Source organism: Oncorhynchus mykiss, chromosome 13 (assembly GCF_013265735.2).
Source record: "Oncorhynchus mykiss isolate Arlee chromosome 13, USDA_OmykA_1.1, whole genome shotgun sequence".
NCBI classification, from domain to species: Eukaryota; Metazoa; Chordata; class Actinopteri; order Salmoniformes; family Salmonidae; genus Oncorhynchus; species Oncorhynchus mykiss.
In genome coordinates, this window is record NC_048577.1 from 25002586 (window position 1) to 25012286 (window position 9701).

Consider the following 9701-nt stretch of genomic DNA (forward strand, 5'->3'; position numbering starts at 1 on the left):
GGTCCCCCGTGGGAATCAAACCCACAACCCTGGCGTTGCAAGCGCCATGCTCTACCAACTGAGCCACACAGGACTACAGGTGGGTAAGTTACTTTGTTTACATGAACGCATGTCCTAATGACCACGTCAACCAATGTCTTGTTCTTACATTTCTCTTGATCTCTTCTAGTTGAGGGGAAAAGGGAGGCAGCGCAGTAAGTCTGGTGGTGACAACAAAAGATCATTTATCTCTCTCCATCATTATCCATCACTACATCTGTCAAAAATGTCTCTCTCTCACAGGATGTTCATTAAACATGACGGTGAAGGAGGAGGCCCGGAGTGTGTCCCAAATGGCACCCTATTCCCTGTGTAGTGCTCTACTTTTGACCAGGGCCCATATGGGTCTGTTTGAAGTCTGTTTGACAGCCCTAAGGGGAGTAGTGCTGTGGTGATTACGAGAAGTTTGTAGACTACATGGGAGCACCTCACCTTAGTCCATTTTCAGTTAGCTTTGACACGTTGACACCCAATCAAAGCCTAGGAGATGGATGAGTGGCCTAGGGTACTTCCCAAAAGGCACCCTATTCACTACGTAGTGCACTAACGTTATGTAAAGAATAAGGTGCCATTTGGGATGCATTAGTAGTGCCTGTCTGTCAGCTGCAAACCAGCACTACCTCTTTTAGTCTTTCTTCTGCCCCATCTTATTCTGTTCTTTTCCTGTCCTCCTTTCTCCAACCACTTTAGCAATCCCCCCTCTTGCCCTCTATCCCAGTATTTTGTCCAATTCCTTTTTCTTCCCTCTTTTTCTTCTCCTTTCTGCCCATCAGGCTCCATTTCTCTCTCTTATACCTCATAAAGGTAATAGGTTTATACTGTACTTATAACAGTGGCTAGTCAGATATATCCATTTAGAGTTCAAAATACTGTTCGTAATCAGCCCAGTGGGTGGGGGGACAAAGAATATTTTGAGATACTTAACATTTCTCTCTCTATTTTCCTGTATAGATGCCACTGTGACTTATACCTACAGCCTAATACTGTAGTAATTATAGTGATTGCAGCCCTGTAATCGAGTTCAGTTGCGCGAAGCTGGGTATTTCAGTTACCCGTACTGAACGACGCCCATTATGGCTCCAGACACGCCCACATTGATAACCCGTAACACCTCGAACAGGAAGTATTTCTTGATATGAAGCATCGCCCACCCACGTTCCTGCTGCCGTCAATCAGAAAGGCGAAGTCCACCATGCAGCCTGGAGACAACCCAAGGCCAAATCATTTTTACCAATAAACAGATGACGACATAACATTTGAGACAATGGCCCCGTTCCTTCCTATCAACAGCTGATTGTTTATGGAATATCTACGTAGGTGTAGAGGCCCATCACTCAGCAACCATCACTCCTGTGTTCCAATGGCACGTTGTGTTAGCTAATCCAAGTTGATCATTTTAAAAGGCGAATTGATCATTAGAAAACCATTTTGCAATAATGTTAGCACATGTTAAAGAAGCAATAAAACTGGCTTTCTTTAGACTAGTTGAGTATCTGGAGCATCAGCATTTGCGGGTTCGATTACAGGCTTAAAAATGCCAGAAACAAAGAACTTCCTTCTGAAACTCGTCCATCTATTCTTGTTCTGAGAAATGAAAGCTATTCCATGCAAGAAATTGCCAAGAAACTGAAGATCTCGTACAACGCTGTGTACTACTCCCTTCACAGAACAGCGCAAACTGTCTCTAACCAGAATAGAAAGAGGAGTGGGAGGCCCCGGTGCACAACTGAGGAAGAGGACAAGTATATTAGAGTACATTACAGTCTGACGTGGCACACAACCATTAGTTGAGGCAATGCAATGCCTGCGCATCTAATCAGGCAGGAACTGGACCACATAATGGGCCATAGAGCAAGTCTCTCTCTCTCTCCCCTCACCTGTGCATGGCTGCAGTGCAGACACTGGCGATGGAGGCATAAATTCTTGAGTCGTACACATTCTGCTTGGACTGCCTGCACTAAGGCGGACATTGGGCAATGAATTCCAGGTAGTCCACATTCCTGGCATGCAAGTCACAACTGGCGACTAAATGACAGATTGAAATAGAGAGTGAAAGATAGAGAGAAGGCAAACACTGATGAAAAACAGAGACACATAGTGTGAGAGAAATCAGCATGTGAGAAAGAGAGAGCGACATAGAAGGAGAGAGAGTTAGAGAGAGGGTAAAGTGGGTGAGAGAAGGTAAAGTGAGTCAGAGAGAAGGGGTAAAAGAAGGGGTAAAATAACACGAAAGGCAGTCAGTCATTAATTATGGACTGCCTAAATGACAGCATTAGCGTTGTAGAACTGTCGCATAACCTGAGTATTCTGATCCACTGAGTTATGATTCCGCCTTACCTCTGCAATGTAACATTTGACATAGTTTTGTCCTCTTTGTCCCATGGGGTTTGGCCCAAGCACTACACATCAGCAGCAGAACTGTAAAGGCAATTGTTTTAGAATTAACCTGTTTTCAATAAAATAACATGGTAATAATTTAAGGTTGCTTAATCCTAGCTTGAGATACAGTGGGGCAAAAAAGTATTCAACTATAAAAAAGTACTTCAACTATGACAGACAAAATTAGAAAAAAAAATCCAGAAATTAATTTTGTAGGATTTTTAATAAATGTATTTGCAAATTAAGTATTTGGTCACCTACAAGCAAGATTTCTGGCTCTCACAGACCTGTAACTTCTTCTTTAAGAGGCTCCTCTGTCCTCTATATTTACCTGTATTAATGGCACCTGTTTGAACCCCTGAAATGTCTGGGAACTTGCAGGTGGTGCCTTGGTGGAAGAGTTGCTTCTTAACACAGCGCACATCCAACCCGGAAGACAGCCTGGCGACCTGGTTAGCGCGCACTGTGCCCGGCCCGCCACAGGAGTGCGCGATGAGACAAGGATATCCCTACTGGCCAAACCCTCCCTAACCCGGACGACACTAGGCCAATTTGTGCATCGCCCCATGGACCTCCCGGTCGAGGCCAGCTGCGACAGAGCCTGGGCTTGAACCCAGAGTCTCTGGTGGCACAGCTAGCACTGCGATGCAGTGCCCTAGACCACTGCGCCATGACTGCTCGACTTGTTGACTGCTCGATTCACACAGCAGACATTGGCTGCAGTCCAAACACTTAAAATACATACCCTATCCCCTCAGCCCTCAAATTAAGTGGACAGTTCTGATGACGTATCATGACGTCTTGCAAGGCGAGGGAGGAAGGAATGATGGACCGACCCTTGCCCGGAAATTCGTCACTCGTTCATTCCGCGAGGATTGTGTTTTCAGCCACCGACGCTTTATATGCGCTACAGTCAATTATGATTGCATGTATACTTATATTAACTATATAATTATTAATATACCCCTACTGTATGATAGCGAGCAAATTAATCTGCTAACTAATGTTAGCCTGCCTAGCTGGAACTTCTGTTTTATTTCTACAATTTCCAAAAGCTAACCAAACAGAAACATCATTATTTTTACGAGTTGTTTTTGTGCCGTCATGTGCGTTAATAGCACAATTTCTAAACTTATTACATTCATTTTTACTTACACTTGTATGTTGACTTCTCCATTGATGTTGTGTTTTAAGGTTTGGTTGACTTCTCTTAGTGGATGTACAATCGTTGCGAATTGAATTATGGGGAGTTTCAGGCCCCGGAGTGAACATAATTGTACATTTGCAAACTCGTGGGCTGAGGGGCTTACGTTGCAAACTTCCTTTGCTTGACTAATCATTTGGACCGCCCTCCAAGATGTGCATAAGGCGAGGGTAAGTGGACGAGGGTGTGTCTTTTATGAGTTTGAACCGCAGCCCTTTTGTGGGCTAGGTTAGGAATGCTGTGTTGCATGTGTAGCATTATATTTTCCGTGGAGTCATTACGTCATCTACCTACGTTATATAGGTATGCACGTCAGCTTTGAAATTGGTTTTGCACATCGGCGTTAAACTACACATCGGGCCGATGCCAATGTTGGCATTTTAGCTAATATCGGCCGATTCCGATATGCTTACCGATATATCGTGCATCCCTAGTTGTAATGCAAAAAAAATTGCAAAATGCATAGCGCATTGAATTAAAAAGGTATTGTCGGATATTATTCATCCTAATCAAACAGGTTTTTTACATGGATGATAAAGTGGAGATGATATACGACAAGTACTAAAAACAAGTACTGAAAACAATAGAACACTATGAAAGATCTGGGAAACCAGGTCTGGTATTTATAGCTTACTTTGAAAAGGCTTTAGATAAAGTATGACTGGAATTTATATATAAATGCCTGGAATATTTCAATTTTGGAGAATCTCTTATAAAATAGTAGGTTAAAGTTATTTTACAGTAACCCTAACTGTAAAATAGTAAATAATGGTTACTTCTCAGAAAGAGTTCAACTGTCAAGAGGAAAAAAACAAGGTTATCCACTGTAGTCATATGGATTTATTATGGTCATCAAAATGTTAGCTATTAAAATCAGATCCAACAATAATATCAATGTGTTCAAATCCACTGCTTAAAAACAAAAGGTGTCATTGTACGCTGATGATTGTTTTCTTTTGAATCCACAACTTGGATACCTCCACAGGTTTATATATGAACTAGATACTTTTTCTAACTTCTCTGGATTACAACCAAATTATGGTAATTGTGGTAATTATGGTAATTGTGGTAATTGTGGTAATTATGGTAATATTACGCATTGGATCTATAAAAAAAAAATTACTTTTACATTACCGTGTAGATTACCAGTAAAATGGTCTAACGGTGATGTGGACATACTCGGTATACATTTCCCGAGAGAAAGAAATGATCTCACTACAATGCATGTTAATAGAAAGTTAGCAAGAATAGATAAGATCTTGCTACCATGGAAAGGAAAATATGTCTATTTGTGGAAAAATTTCCCTGATTAACTCTTTAGCCATATCCTACTTTACCTATTTGTGTCTAAATGATATGAGCAAAAAATATTCAATTTTATTTGGAACAGTAAGGCAGGCAAAATTAAATGGACCAATTTATATAATGTATATGAATTTGGTGGGCAGAAAGTATTAAATATTAAAGCATTATACCTCTCACTAAAGTCGTCAGTCATACAAAAGTTATACTTAAATCCGAACTATGAATGTCTCACCCCATGTTCAATAATGGCTTTCTCCCTTTATTCAGATTGCAACCTCTCACTTTTGGTTATTTGAAAATTAAATCCTCTCCAAAATATCGCTATTTCTAAAACAAGCCATAGAAGTTGGTTGCAATTTCAGTTTAATCAACCAATGTCAATGGAATATTTGTGAGTAAACTTTGTTTAAACACTTGTGGAGCTTTAAGGGCCATAATGAATATGTACAATGAGTATTTATATGTGTTGGAAATCAATCAAATGTGCACATTACTGCTGTTGTCACCGAGTTTTAAGGCAAATTCCACTATAATCATATGCTGTGTGTGAAATATGTCGATTTATGGCTAAGGTGGCAGCGACACTTCACCCAAAATGCTAAGTGACAGCTGGTTAATGTACAACCCTTCAATATAAGCTCTATTTTTCTTCTCTCTAATATAAGTTTAAACAGGTTGATCACCTGCTTCAACTCCCACTGAACCCCCAACAGATCAGGCTAAATTCAATTCAACCGGCCGCATTTGGTTCAAAGCCTTCTGTGTGTGGTCCTGTAATCTGTAATGTATGGTGATGGAGGAGATTAAATGGGTAATGTGATTTCCGAAAGGACACCGACAGACACAAACAGAGCTGAGGACTGTCCTGTACATCACCACTGCACAGTTGAAACAGGTCCAAGGCGGTTTGGAACCTCTTCAGTTGAACCAATATGTGGGAGAAAGAACATGTCACGACTACTCACGACGCAAGTGATGTAATATCCCCACAGAAAGAAACAATCTTAACTTAACCGTGGTCTAGACTAGTAAACTGTTTGTTGCAGACATTACAGCAAGCTCCAATATCAGGCTAAATAATCCTTGAAGACCTGAGGTGTACTGGAGTCTGTTTGCATTCTACTGAATTATGGCAGAAAGCGTATACAGGTACATTGCGTGTATTAACAATTGGAAAGTTTTGAAGAATTGTAGTAATGACTCTCTTCTTTACCCATTTGAGGAATCACAGAAAGCAGGAACAGTCTAGTGTGTCTGCAGGGTGAGCCCACTGTTTTTTTAGCACACAAAAAAACGGTATATTTAAACCCTGGTATAGGGGAGTTTGTTCAAATGTATGACCCCAGCCAGACTATACACTTTAGCATCCATCCTATAGAATAATATTCATGTCCAATGGAGGATAAGTACACAAATTGTTGATAACACTGACTGTTATTCTAGGTGGCAGGTACTATTTGTCACTACTGTGACGTACAGTTGAATTCAGAAGTTTACATACACGTAGGTTGGAGTCATGAAAACTAGTTTTGCAACACCTCCACAAATTTCTTATGAACAAACTATAGTTTTGGCAAGTCGGTTAGGACATCTACTTTGTGAATGACACTAATTGTGAATGACACTAAATTCACAACAATTGTTTACAGACAGATTATTTCACTTATAATTCACTGTATCACAATTCCAGTGGGTCAGAAGTTTACATACACTAAGTTGACTGTGCCTTTAAACAGCTTGGAAAATTCCAGAAAATGATGTCATGGCTTTAGAAGCTTCTGATGAGCTAATTGACATCATTTGAGTCAATTGGAGGTGTACCTGCGGATGTATTTCAAGACCTACCTTCAAACTCAGTGCCTCTTTGCTTGACATCATGGGAAAATCAAAAGAATTCAGCCAAGACCTCAGAAAAAAATTGTAGACCTCCACAAGTCTGGTTCATCCTTGGGACCAAATTTCCAAACGCTATGTTCCTCGGTACAAACAATAGTAGGCAAGTATAAACACCACGGGAACACGCAGCCATCACACCGCTCAGGAAAGAGACATGTTCTGTCTCCTAGAGATGAACGTACCTTGATGCGAAAAGTGCAAATCAATCCCAGAACAACAGCAAAGGACCTTGTGAAGATGCTGGAGGAAACAGGTACAAAAGTATCTAAATCCACAGTAAAACTAGTCCTATATTGACATAACCTGAAAGGCCGCTCAGCAAGGAAGAAGCCACTGCTCCTAAACCTCCATAAAAAGCCAGACTACGGTTTGCAACTGCACATGGGGACAAAGATAGTACTTTTTGGAGAAATATCCTCTGGTCTGATAAAACAAAAATAGAACTGTTTGGCCATAATGACCATCGTTATGTTTGGAGGAAAAAGGGGGAGGCTTGCAAGCTGAAGAACACCATCCCAACCTTGAAGCACGGGGGTGGCAGCATCATGTTGTGGGGGTGCTTTGCTGCAGGAGGGACTGGTGCACTTCATAAAATAGATGGTATCATGAGGAAGGAACATTATGTGGATATACTGAAGCAACATCTGAAGACATCAGTCAGGAAGTTAAAGCTTGGTCGCAAATGGGTCTTACAAATGGACCCCAAGCAGGTGGCTGTACCGACTCTGATAATGTATCCCGAGTGAGCCATGTTTCCGTGAAACAGAGAGTAGTAAACTCGTGAGTGATGTGCCTGTCTACAGAGCCTGACCAGAACACCGCTCCGTCTGCCCCTTCTGCGGCGCCGTTGTTTTGGGTCGCCTACTGGGATCCTATCCATTGTCCTGGGTGGTGGTCCAAACAGAGGATTCGCTTCGGGAAAGTCGTATTCCTGGTCATAATGTTGGTAAGTTGACGTTGCTCTTATATCCAATAGTTCTTCCCGGCTGTATGTAATAAGATTTCCTGGGGTAACAGTGTAAGAAATAATACATTTTTAAAAAGCTAAATACTGCATAGTTTCCTAAGAACGCGAAGCGAGGTGACCATCTCAGGCGGCGCCATGTTGGAATCAACATGGAAAAACAGGAAAAGCACTTGTAGTGCTTTTAGTAGAAAATGCAATGCTTTCATAGTCCGCACTTGTCTTACATGACTTTGATCATGACTCTCAGTTCCATTTCATTACACATAAGAGTCATTGGACGGGGGAGTATGTATGGGGGAGTTTTGTTAACAGGCATCGCTTGCAGTAAGGTTTTGGAAACATAAGGATCTTTCATATCTATGAGAAAATAAAATCTAAAAACAAAAAGATACATTGATACACACCTTTATAGGGTTAGATTTATTAATCCCACACGCCATACTGTATATCCATGTTACAGCGCGTGATTACGGAAGACAGACGACAGACGACAGACAGAGGTACCACCTGTACTAATTAGCTATCTAGTATGCGCCGAACACCTATGTGTAAAGGATGAAGGTTGCCAGAAACGTGTGGTCACTGAAAAATACTACTACTAAATTCAACTGTGATAAAGCCGGTTAAAACAGTGTACAGTTACTGTATATTTTGCATTTAGATGTGATATGAAAGTGAAGGGTTTTATGTTTTTAGAACCGTATCGCAATTTAAATCGATTCATGTTTAGAAGGAGTATTTTGACTGTTTTGGCTGCCAGAACCTACCTCTGAAGATATCGTAAACCGAACAAAAATATAAATTCCACATGTAAAATGTTGGTCCCATGTTCCATGAGTTGTAATAAAAGATCTTAGAAATGTTCCATACGCACAAAAATGTTGTGCACAAACATGTTTACATCCCTGTTACTGAGTATTTCTCCTTTGCCAAGATTATCCATCTACAAGACAGGTGTGAAATATAAATAAGCTGATGAAACAGCATGATCATTACACAGGTGCACCTTGTGCTGGGGACAATAAAAAGCCACTCTAAAATGTGCCGTTTTGTCACACAACACAATGCCACAGATGTCTCTCAAGTTTTGAGTGAGCGTGCAATTGGCATGCTGACTGCAGGAATGTCCACGAGAGCTGTTGGCAGAGAATTGAATGCCTCAAATGTTGTTTTAGAGAAATTGGCAGTCTGTCCAACCAGCCTCACAACTGCAAACCACGTATATGGCGTCGTGTGAGCGAGTGGTTTGCTGATGTCAACATTGTGAACAGAGAGCCCCATGGTGGCGGTGGAGTTGTGGTATGGGCAGGCATAAGCTACGCACAACATACACAATTTCATTTTATTGATGGAAATTTGAACGCGCTGAGATACTGTGATGAGATCCTGAGGTCCATTGTCGAGCCATTCATCTGCCACCATCACCTCATGTTTCAGCATGATAATGCACGGCTCCATGTCGCAAGGCCCCATGTCGTACACAATTCCTGGAAGCTAAAAATGTCCCCGTTCCTCCATGGCCTACATACTCACCAGACATGTCACCCATTGAGTGTTCCAGTTCCCGTCAATATCCAGCAACTTCACACTGCCATTGAAGAGGGGTGGGACAACATTCCACAGGCCACAATCAACAGCCTGATCAACTCTATGAGAAGGAAATGCGTTGCATGAGGCAAATCGTGGTCACACCAGATACTGACTGGTTTTCTGATCCACGCCCCTACCTTTTTTAAAGTTATCTGTGACCAACAGATGCATATCTGTATTCCCAGTCACGTGAAATCAATAGATTAAGGCCTAATTTATTAATTTCAATAGACTGATTTCCTTATATGAACTGTAACTCAGTATAATTGTATAAATTGTTCTATGTAGTGATTATATTTTAGTGCAGTGTACAAGGTCCTT

General features: G+C 41.2%; 1 non-coding gene across 1 annotated transcript; it reads right to left on the minus strand.

The window, feature by feature from the left end:
- On the minus strand, positions 1–74 carry trnaa-ugc. Its single transcript has one exon. It is a non-coding gene; the product is annotated as a tRNA-Ala (tRNA).
- Positions 75–9701: the final 9627 nt, after the last annotated feature.